Genomic DNA, 12,243 nt, shown 5'->3' with positions numbered 1-12,243 from the left:
AAAAAGAGGTTGAGGTAAAACCTATGTATTAGCTTTGCTAGATCAGGACAAGATTTTTTTATATCTACTATGATGCACCTTATCAAGGTGTGGGATGTGTCCTTATGTAAGAAGAAAATTGAGGTTTAAGCAAGAAAACATGAGATGGAAATCTGACGTATGATCTGGAGTTATCCATTATGGAGCATGGAGGTACTATCTACTTGGGCATGATAAGTGACATCTATGAGAATCATAAGAATCTAAGGAACATCTTCACAAAGTTGGTTTTGAGCATATGACATCATCGTTGGTTTGGTATTGATCAAGATTATGACTTGGAAAAGTGCTATCACCTGGGGAAGAAAAAGTCATTGTCGATGCCCTTAGCAAAGGAGAGATTAGCTAAGAAGATTTGGACAACACCATGGACTTAGAATTGTGTTTGAGAGTTGAGCAACTTAACCTAAGCATATATAGTCATTAATGTTTTAAAGTTGGTAATAGAACCTACTTTAGACCAAGAAAGTAAGAAGGCTCTGTTGGAAGGTGAACATATGAGAAAAGAGGTCTAATAAGTATGGACTAAAATGGACAGGTGGCCTAGTGATTGGAGTTACCTGAGTATTGTTTGGAGTATCTGTCAGAATCTTGGAATCAGTTTGGCAAGATACTTGGAGTAAGGTTAACAGGTATGCAAAGTAAAGTGGGATCCTTATCAAGATGATAAAACTACACGAGGAAGTAGAGAAGAATCCAAAGGCAGAGAATATGTATCTCTTTTATCACCATCTTCTGAATCTCAAGGACGAGATTCATCTTAAGAGGGGTAGAATTGTAACACTCTAAAATTTGCTTCTCTTGAAATAGAGCTAAAATGATTTAATTTTGTACTTTTATGCTCATGAAAACATGGGGAAATAATAGATTTTCATTAGATTAAAATTTATCTTAAGGTAGAAATGTGTTTGTTGCATTCATGCCAGTCGCACCTTGTGTTTCTATGTGCAAAATGTGTTTTTTTAAAATATGTTTAGGAGACGAATATCTATCTCTAGGAATTTTCTAGCTTCTTTCTAGAATTTAATTCCTACCTCCTTTACCTTAACCTTTATGTTCCAAGTTCCCAACAATATTTTCATGAGCTCCAAATACTTTATTTGGGTTCATCATGTTCCAAAGTGTCTCTAGAAATTTTCCCCAAATTTTCGGAGGTCTTGGAGTATTTTTTGTGGCTTAAATATCAATTCTGGACTTTTCTAGAATTATTTTATTCATGAAATTAATTATTTCTGAAAATAAATAATATATCTCATTTTCCAACCAACTCTCAAAGCCCATGTGCAATAATCCTAATAAATCTCAAAGCCCCGTGCATTTATTTACTAATGGGCTTTAATGATTATTTAGTTCCATTAGTAAATGTGGAGGGTGCAACATCAATTAGTACCATATTGCTAGTTGATGTAGATGTGAGGAGTTTTTCTCTCTATAAATATGTAACAACCCTTTGGGCAAAGCACACGAAAACTACCGTAAGGGGAGCCCCTAGTTTGGGAAATCCCTCGTGTAGTAAATTAGATTTTTCTCCTCCTTCTCTCAACGTCGCCGTCGTCGTCGCGCTGCCCGACACCGTATACCCGCCGTCGACCGCAAGAAGGCCCTAAGTGAGTTCGTCGTCTTCTCCTCTTGTTCCCTGTGCTCTTGACTCGTCAAACCGTGGCCTCTAGGGCCCAAACCGAGCACTTCGCGGAGCTTTTCATCGCCGGTAATGGAGCTCCGCCGCACTGGTTTTCCTCTCTGGCTAATGACTCTCTCTCCCCCTCCTTTCTAATCTGGGCCATCCAGATTCAATCCAACGGTCCAAGATCGCCCGTACCCCTTTGTCGGGTTTATTTACAAAAGAGCCACTATAGTTTCGCGTAATATAACCGCAGTCCATGGCGCACTTCTCGAATATGTTTTCCTATTCCGAAAGCGTAGTTTCTTTCTAGTAGATTTAGAATACATTTTCTCTTTTAGAAAGCGTAAAATCCCTCTGTTAGATTCAAAATACGTTTTCTTATTTTGAAAACGTAGTTTCTTCGGTTAGAACCAAAATACGCTTTCATCTATTTACAGTTTTGCCACTAGTCTTATTTAGGCCATAAAATCTTCGTTTTAACTCCGTTTTGGTCCATTCAAGTTGCGTTAGGTTCGTAACGATGTAATCTATGTGTTGGTAACATTGTTTAACATGTTTAAAGCTTTTTAATAAAATAGTAATTTGATTTATCTATATGAAGTTACTTTTTCAAATAAAAGCAATTAGGGTCTTCTACTCCCGTCTTTTGTAAATAAAATAAGATTAATTTTATGTTGGTTTTCTAATACAAATATAATTTGGCTTAAAACAATTTAGATATTTCTCTAAAGCATCTTACATATATTTTATAATTAAAATAAATGAAGCCTATATTTTTCTTTTTAAAATAAATCTATCTGTAGTTGTATCTTTTTTACCATAGCTCCGATTAGCGTGCCTTTCACGTCTGTGTGCTCGTAGCACTGCGTAGAATCATGTTTCAAACTCTTTTAATTATTTTTCTATGATTAGTGTATTATTCTAATATAGCTATATTTGTATGCTATGCATGTTTGTTCGGATGGTTGTGTGGTGCTTTGTGATTATGTCCAGTCGGTGAGTTTTACGTGGTGATTAAGAAGCAGTTCTTTAGAGGTTATGAATCAACAAAAGAAGGATCTATGTTTAAGGCAAGTATAGCATGGGATCATCCTTGTTATCCTATTCATCTTAATATCATTTTAATCATATGCATGAGTCTACCTTGACAACCGTAGTAATTTTCCTAACTAATTGATATCCTAGATTCCTTGTTACCAATGGGGTATTTCATTGGGTAGTATGATGCTAGGGCTCAAACTAAAGCCATGATCTTGTAACTTGACTAACGGTATATGCAATAAACACTAAAAGATGCTTTTTAGCAACATGGAACAAGGGGACTAGAGCATTGAGCTATTTTATGGTGCTCTAGATTGCTCTCCCTAAGGACTTATCTATAAGTGATTATCCGAGACTTACAGTTCAATTGTGAGGGCTACAAGGCTCTGGCTTTAGCTTAGTATGAGGACCTTTTTTAGCTTGTTAGAGGTTACCTTTATGGCGTAAGAATAGCTTGTCGAATCAGGTATTGGACAGCCTCTACTCTTATGTGTATAGCTGTGATGGAACTGTGCCATTCGACCGGGGGGTTCATATATCTGTTTGCCGAGTGAATCCAGCGGTCCTAACTTGTTGGATGAACCTTTAAAAGGCTTCATAGTGAACCCTGCCGACCTTCCTTGGTAGTGTGTCAAGAGGTTAGCCGCCTCGGGTGAAAGGGTAAATCATGACTCACAGTGAAAGTGTACAACCTCTACAGAGTGTAAAACTAGTATATCAGCCGTGCTCATGGCCACGAGTGGCCTTAGACCCTTACAGAATAGATGATGAACACTGATGAAACTGATGATGAAGATGCTCACTAATAATTACTGTTTATGCTATTTATTATTCACGTTTACCTGATCATGTGTTATGTGGGCTTATGGATAAACTTGTTGCCACCCTATTGCTAAAATCATGACTCATTAAAAGCTAATCGCATTTAACCAGTGTCAGCCTCTTGAGCCTCATGAACGCCATGTTATATTTGTTGAGTACGACATGTATTTACGCTTGCTTTACTTTTTAAATCTTTGAAAAAATCCTGGATGAGTACCAGATTGCTAGTCTGGAGGAGTTAGGCTTGTGATCAACTAGTCAGTTGTCCCTGTGGACAAGAGTCTTCACCCGAAGATTGGAGTTGTCTTTCCGTTGTTTGCTATCTAGGGTTATATCTTTTATGCTAAGTACATTATATATTGAGCATTTTCTTTTGATATTACCCTTATTTGTAGTTATATGTGAGATTTGACTTCCTAGGCTCACATATGGTGCGTATCTAGTTTTGTTCTTAAAACCGCGTGCTACATAAATCCTAGACATTCTTACAATAATCAGAAACATCTCTCTTTTTTAATTTGGTAGACATTGATTATCATCGTTAATAATAGCCATTATATCTCTTTTGTTTTATAAAAATTAATCACCTCTGTAATTACTAAAATACATAAAATAACCTCTTAATCTTGCATCTGAATTACCCACCTCTGTCATTATGAACGATAATTCAAAATGATCCCATGAAATTGAATCTAAATTAATCACCTCGACCATTATGGAAGATAGTGCAAATATTCCTGTAAATTTACATCTAAATTACCCACATCTTTCATTAATGAAAAATAATCCTAAATAACCCACCTATATTTGTATCTAAAGTACCAACTATGTAATTATAAAAGATAATTTAAAATATGCCTTAATATTTTTTATAATTATCCGCATCTGCCATTATAAAAGACAATGCAAATTAACTCCTAAGTTTGATTGAAATTACCCATACACACCATTATGAAGATAATAAAAGGTAACACCTTGTAACTTATATATAAATTATCCATCTAACCAATTATAAAAATAAACAAAGAATATCTCTCAAATCTACATAGCATAAGCCATTATGGAATAATTTAATATCCATAAAGTATGATATATATTTCCAAATTACATACTATTAAATTAAAATTAAGCATAAGCTACATCCGACCACATAGACAAAGTATATAGGTATACATTAGGATAAATATTTATGTTAATGGCTTATTAAAAACCATGTAGTAATGACACTGATAATTTAATTAATTATTAATCGACTCAATGGTAATAAATTAAATTTATTACTTGGATAAGTTTATACCTTTTGACTCATACATTATATGATATCAATATTACTAATTTAATTTAAGCGCTATATGTTTTTATCAAAAATACTACTACACATATAGTTCTTTGATATAACAAATAAAACATCTTGAGCAGCTCGGTGCAAGCTCAACTTACTATTTATTGCCTTGTAAGCACTAAGAGGGTAGTGTTCAACCTACAATCACCCAGTTCTGCTCATCTAGGCTCAGCTTGTTTTAGCTTATTTTCTCTCACAGAAACCAATCGAAATCAGCCGAAATCCCACCAGCAGAAAATGGGTGAATATTTTTTTAGTAGAATAACAAAATGAAAATTTTGAATAAAATATAAGATACTCTCTAGAGTCTCAGCTTAACATGTGGATTATAAATTCACAAGAATCTCAGCTTAACATGTGGATTATAAATTCACAACTAGATTAAAAGTTTAAAACTCAAACATAGATTCACGATGTCACAGAAAGGGATATGAAAAGAGTATATATAACTTAAGCTTAGCTTTCAACTAAATCTATAACAAGCTAAAAAATGATAAATCCTAGAAAATCTAATTGAGATCCCCAATGGACCCTCCATGTTAATCATTACGAGACACGCCAGAAAAAAAAATTAATAAATTCTAAAAATCCTCACAAAAATAAAAAACATCTGGCCATATATTCAATAGACTCCCATCACCATTGATAATTATAGACATTGGCTCTGTTCTATTTTTGAAATAATTACCCACATCTTCAATTGTAACAACATAAAGTAGCCTATGAACTTATACTTAAATTATCCACCATTGTCATTAACAAACATGATAGATACTCTAATTATTCACCTGGTATTATGAAAGACAATCCACCTAACCCCTTAAATTTGCATCTAATTACCCATATATCCAGCAATTATGATACATAATCTGCATAAACCCTTAAATTTGTTCCTAGATTACTAGTTCTACCATTATTGTAAAAATTAAATTATCCCCACAAATATACATCTAAATTATCAGCATCCTCTATTGTAGGGTCGAGACAGCGGACTAGAGGGGGTGAATAGTCATTTCTAACATTAATAGCGTAGGCTAGCAAATTTAAAAGCAGAATTAAACTAAACGGTCTCGCCAAGACTACACACCCTCTATCAATGTTGTAAGCACATTACAAAAGATCCTATGAAAGTTATATCTAAGGTGCCGAGCTAGTGGGAGCTCTCCTAAACAATTTTAGTTAGCAAGGTCACATAAACCTATGCAACTAGTCAACTAAGCACACTGGGAGCTCCTGCACATACTAGTGAGCAAAGCCCACAAAACCTAAGCAACACTAGCACTACACTAGCACAACTCAATTAGCAAAGCTACACAAGCTAAACTAGACAGCTACAACAACTTAGCTACAGAAGCTAAGTAAGCATAAGAGCAACAATCCAAGCACAATATATATAAACAAGTAGTTACAAGCTTGTGACAAGGAATTGTAAACCAACGGGAAGATGATGACACAATAATTTTTATCCCGAGGTTCGGTGGTTTGCCAACCACTTAATCCCCATTGAGGCAAGCCCAAGGTTGCCGCCGATCCTCTTGCAAGTGGTGAGCACACAAGCTCACTCTCTCCACAGGAGTGCTCACACAAGAGCTCCAACACTTTGATCCAGCCGGACCACTTGGCGCTCTTCGCACCTAACTCTACTAGAGTTGCTCTTCGCAATTTCCCATGGGCGAGCACAACAGCCCTCACAAATCCTTCTCGGAGCCACACACAACCTTCACGCGGGCTTCACAACGGAGACCACAATCCACCAAGCTGGCTAGGTGATGGCAATCACCAAGAGTAACAAGAAATCCCTAATCACAAAGATTACCTAGTGCCACCAAATGCAATCCTCAAATGCACACACTAGGGTTTTCGATCCCTCACTCAGATGACCACCAAGATTAGAGAGGGGGAGGAGAGGGAATGGTGTTCTTCCAACTCTCACAAGATCAAACCATATAGTTCTCAATCTCTCACAAGGATGAGCACAAAGCTTAGAGAGAGAGGAGAGGGAGAGGAGAGTGTTCTTTACTTTCAGAGCCCAACAAGTGAGCCTCTCTTAGGAGAGAAAGGGGAGATGGGTTAAATCCACTCCCACACTCGTAGCTGACCATTGGAGTGCTGCTACTCCCGCCTCAGAATTTCCAAGCAGGGTTCAGAAATTTTTGCTATGGCTCAGAATTTTTGGAGCGTCCACTCACAGCCAATGGTCAAAACCCTAGTCAGCGCGCACACGACCCGCATTGGAATTTTTGAGCAGGGTTCAGAAATTCTGACCCACAAACCGCAAGCAGACTAGAGAAGCCTAGTCAGAAATTTCCTCAGAAATTCTGACCCTCTCAGAAATTCTGAGACATGCTCAAAAATTCAGAGGATTACAGAAACAGCCCACCAAACTTCATTTTCAAAGCCTTTTCAAATGTGATCAACTCCACCAAGTGTTCCAACATATCAAGTGTGTGAGTTAGCATTTTTCAATCATTTTAAAAGACTTTTCTCTTGCACCTCACCACGTCACTAAGCGCAATGCATATGCAACTGAAACTCATAGTTAGTGGCACTAGATAACCGTTCCAACTAAAAAATTTCCCCTCTTTATAGTATGACTATCTATCCTAAACCCAGTCTATCTCTTCTCTACTCAACCTTAGACCGGTGAAATGAAATGCCCTACAAATATACCTTTGCCTTGTGCATTCCATTCCATCTCCTCCATCGATGATGTCACACAAGCATCCAACCTCCATCAAGCAACTTGTAATTAATATAAATCAATACTTGGCTTGATCTGCCGTAGATGATATGATCCACTTCGTGTCATTATGTGGCCTTATTGGTTCATCGATCGCAACTCTGCTTGCTCTTCACCGTTGCACCCCGTCCATATGTGCCAAGTCCTTGCTCTAGCTTCACCGTCACATGGTCCATCGCACCCGAGCCTCGGACTTGCCCTTCACACTAGTAACCTAGTCCTTCGTAGCCAAGCCATGTCTTTTGATCTTCTCCACCTAGCCACATGATACCATGCCATGTCTCATATGCAATGAGCTCCTTCAATCAACAACTAGTTGAGCATTATCAACAACTCCAAGCCATTTCACCACCATGGCACATGTTGCTCACACTAGTGTACCTGTGACTAATCACCTATATATCTCACATCAAACACATATTAGTCCACCTAGGTTGTCACTCAATTACCAAAACCAAACTCTGGGCTTTCATCTATTAAAAAAATTTAAATAACCATAAAGCACATATATATATGTGTGTATATGTGTTTGTGTGTATGAATATTTGTCTTGCCCACTATTAATATTCATATATTAATAATTTGAATAATGCAAACATGTTGTACCATCATGCAGATCAAGTATTCATGTATGTAGGAGCAACAAATATATATATAACATATATACATATATATATATATATATGTTATATTTGAATAACCATGAAAATATTTCCTTAATGACATATACATTAATAATACTAACCAATTATTTAAATTATATCAGTAACCATTACACATATTTTATATAAATTGTTACTTTAGATATATTTATACATTTTAACAAAAATGTTTGACATATCTATATTGATGATAAAACTAATACTGCATATATAAGTCCTTGATACAAAAATTCAAAGATGTTAAGAAGTAGGGAAGGTTAGTACAAATCACTTGTGGCTATATTTTTCAAGATTTTGAGATTCCATCGGAGTAAACTAACATTATAAATAAGCTTAAATATCAATATCATCTTTAGGTTAGCGTCACTACCCCATCCTAGACTGCACTTTAAAATCTACTACCAATCTTAAGCAACATGGTGCAGGCTTAAAATGACTATGTATACCATCGCAATACTTAAGAGTGTAGTCTATGACATAAAATCCTTATTTTAAAAGGAAAAAAAAGAGTTAATAGAAGATACAACAAACACAGGAGTTTTAACTTAACTTGATGAGAAAAATATGTAGCAATCAATAAGATTTAAAATTTAAAAATCAAAATTTAGATTTGACAAAATAAAATATGGGCTACAACAAGAGCCACCATAATTGAATCTAAGGTTTCAACTAAATGCATATTGAAGATACACAGAAGTGTCATTCAAATGAAACAAAACTATGGATATAGATAAAAAACATATAAGTCAACAATTGATAAGTTTATCACAATTGGATAGAGACTACAGAGTATTTATTATGCATATGGTGTTAGAAAATGAAAAAAGAGAAAAATGTGAAATATAATATAAGTTTTTTTATTAGTTAGAGGCATTAAATAATAACTATTGCTTATTTCTCCTAAGATTCTAGCCCATGGAGAGCACGGGTAGATAGACTAGTGTCACTAATACAAAACATGTTTGTAGTGTTAGTTCTAAAATTAGAAATTAGATGGCTTGTCTTAAAATGCCATGTCAAATTTCCAAATAGTGCTTAGCATTAAAGAAGCCAAAGAACTTACTGTGGATATGCTTTTTAGTACTAGTTCCTTTTTAAAGACACTAATATGTAAATGATTTGCGCCATTAAATTTTTTAGAAATGGTCGTCACTATGATTGCCTCTAGTGTTTATAAATGGTTTCAGAGACAAATCACCCCTAAAAACAATAGTTGTGGTTCTTATCACCGACTGCCCCTAGAAATGTTCTTCATTTTCAGAGGTAGTTGATGTTACGAACTGCCTCTAAAAATCTTGTTTAATTTCTAGTATCAGTTGGTGTTTTCGAGCAATTTTAGAGGCAGTTGATAACACTGTCGGCCACTAAAAAAAGAGGACTTTTCTAAGGATAGTTGGTAACAACTGTTCATCGAAGTTGATTTTCAGTGACCGTGGGTAATTTGAATTGCCCTAGAAACAGGTACCACATAAAAAAGTCATAACCTTTTCGTGTGAAGTCGAAAGAAGACAAACATTATACCTAAATGGTAGGGCTCGACAAGATCCAATACTTCTTAGTTAACTTTTTTCAGATCATTTAAGGGGCCAAATATATGTTTAAAGTTTTTAGATATTTAAAATCTAGATTTTGATTTTTTTTAAAATGACCTAGATGGAAGCACAAGCTATACTAAAGTTGTAGTCCCTCCATCCCAAATTATAAGACATTTTGGCTTTGTAGATACATAACTTTTGCTATGCACTTAGATATACACTATGTATAGATACATAATAAGAGCAATGTATCTAGGAAAGCCAAAATGTATTATAATTTGGAATGAACTAGTTGTCAACAAGATCTAATGATCACTTATCAACTTTTTGCTAATGATCTAGTCACCATGACTAGGATCAAGCTTTGCATCTAGAAGCTAGATGATAGGTAACATGAACAATGCATAGCACAATCAAAGGTAATAATGTCATAAGATATGTAGTTCAAACATGAGTAACTAGGGACATGTAGATGTTACCACAGTTATACCTTGAAGACTAATCTAGCCTATGCATTTGAGCTTTGGATGATCAACCACATAGGAAGATCCACCAACGGGATGAATCCTCGTGCCTTACTAACAACCTAAGTGAAGGGCTCAACAACACTTGCAGTACCGCTAGTGGTTCTTGAGCTGCAGTTAGCTTTGTCTTGTTGTAGCCTCCTAGCATGAGGGCTCCCTCATGATCCTCCGGTTGCTACAATGTTTAATTCCTCTAGCAAAAGTTTTTTCTCTATGTAGTGCATTTTGAATATAAATAAACATTGGAGAAACCTAGGCGCCATCTACTACATGCACCATTTTTGCCTTCCTTCTTCGTGTTGACCCTCTCTGATGGTTGTTACTTGGGTATGAAATATTGACTAAGAAGCTTCCTGAAGGAGGTTTTGATCAGCAAAGTGCATCTTTTACACCGTTTTTACCTAATTTACAACATGGATATAAAATAAAAGTAGCTCACAAAATCATTAGTCTTCAGAGTTTAGTCAATGGTGTAGCATAAGGTTACTATAAAAAGTGCTGACACCTATACACAAAGTCACTAAAGAAGCACCCAGTCACCATGTGCCCCTACACACCATGATAACAAAGGCATTTATCCCAATTCCAGAAGCTCTCAAGCTAAAGTGTTAACACTTGCTAATGATTGCAAGGAGTTTGATATAGTTTATTTGCTAAACTAATATATCTAGTAAGTTAACAAAAGAAATAGCAACCTTAATTTTTTTTCCTTGTCCAACAGTCTCCTATAATAGCTTCCTAAACAATTTTGCATTGGGAACCCTGAACTATTTCTAACCAACCAAGCCTTTTTAATAGTTTCTTTGTCTCTTATCGCTTTCTCACCTGGAACCCTTTATTTTTCTTAATTTACTTATGCATCCAATTTTCTTTGTTCTCCCGATAAAAACGTCGGATGAGGAGTGGATATGGAGTTCCTCTAGGCTTTGGAAACTTATGAGAGTTGGAGATGAAATTCAACAACTTTTTATTTTTAAGAAGCTCTTTTACCAAATTGTTGGAGGGGAAGTTTTCCATTTTTGCTAAAAAATCAAGAAAGGAAGTTTTTTTTGACAAAACCGCTGGAGATGATCTAAGCCCTCATATGGTGGATGGAGTGTTCCAATACCTGTTGAAAGGACCATGACGCCTAAGAGGGGGGGGGTGAATTAGGCTACTTAAAACTCTAACTCTAAACTATGGCCTCTTTTTCTACGTTTAGCAAAACCTATGCAAAAGATAAACTATCTAAAGTGCAACTACGGTTTTGCTAGAGTGTTGCTATCTCTACCGCAAAAAGAGTTATGCAACCTAGGTTCCAATCCTGTCAACTAGCCTATCACTAAGCTAGGAAAGTAAAGCACAAACCAAGATTGCAAAGTAAATGCACAAGCTAAAGAGTGAGGTAGAGATATGCAAACTCCCGTCGATGACTCCGGTATTTTTACCGAGGTATCGAGAAGCGCACAAGCTTCCCCCTAGTCCTCGTTGGAGCCCCTTGCAAGGAATCCCTAGCAAGGGCCAATCTCCTGGTCGGGCAACTCCATGGATAGCCTCGGGCCTTCCCCACGCGCAAGTGGGTCTCCGACGTGCCTTTCGGCAAGCCTCTCCCAGATGCTCCCCACCGTCTTCACTATTAAGCTTCCGGCTAAAACGCCGTGGGCCTTCTTCCCTCCGTACATGGTGGCGGACACACCACAAACACGGTTGGTGTGGTCTCACAAGACTACAAGCCCCTCCGATGAACAATAATGGTGCGCGCAAGCACCGAGTGGTAAGAGGTGTGCAAACCTCACTAAACACTAGGCCTAAACCTAGAGCAAGCGCATGAGCGGTGGTCTAACTAACTCAAGCACTTCGCAAAGCACCTACGCTAATCACCCAATGTATCACTAAGCACTTAGCAAGTGGAGAGCTCTAAAATGGTGTACCAAC

Source organism: Miscanthus floridulus, chromosome 9 (genome assembly GCF_019320115.1).
Source record: "Miscanthus floridulus cultivar M001 chromosome 9, ASM1932011v1, whole genome shotgun sequence".
NCBI lineage: Eukaryota > Viridiplantae > Streptophyta > Magnoliopsida > Poales > Poaceae > Miscanthus > Miscanthus floridulus.
The sequence above is the reverse complement of the archived record's forward strand: the minus strand, read 5'-3'. Positions refer to the sequence as shown.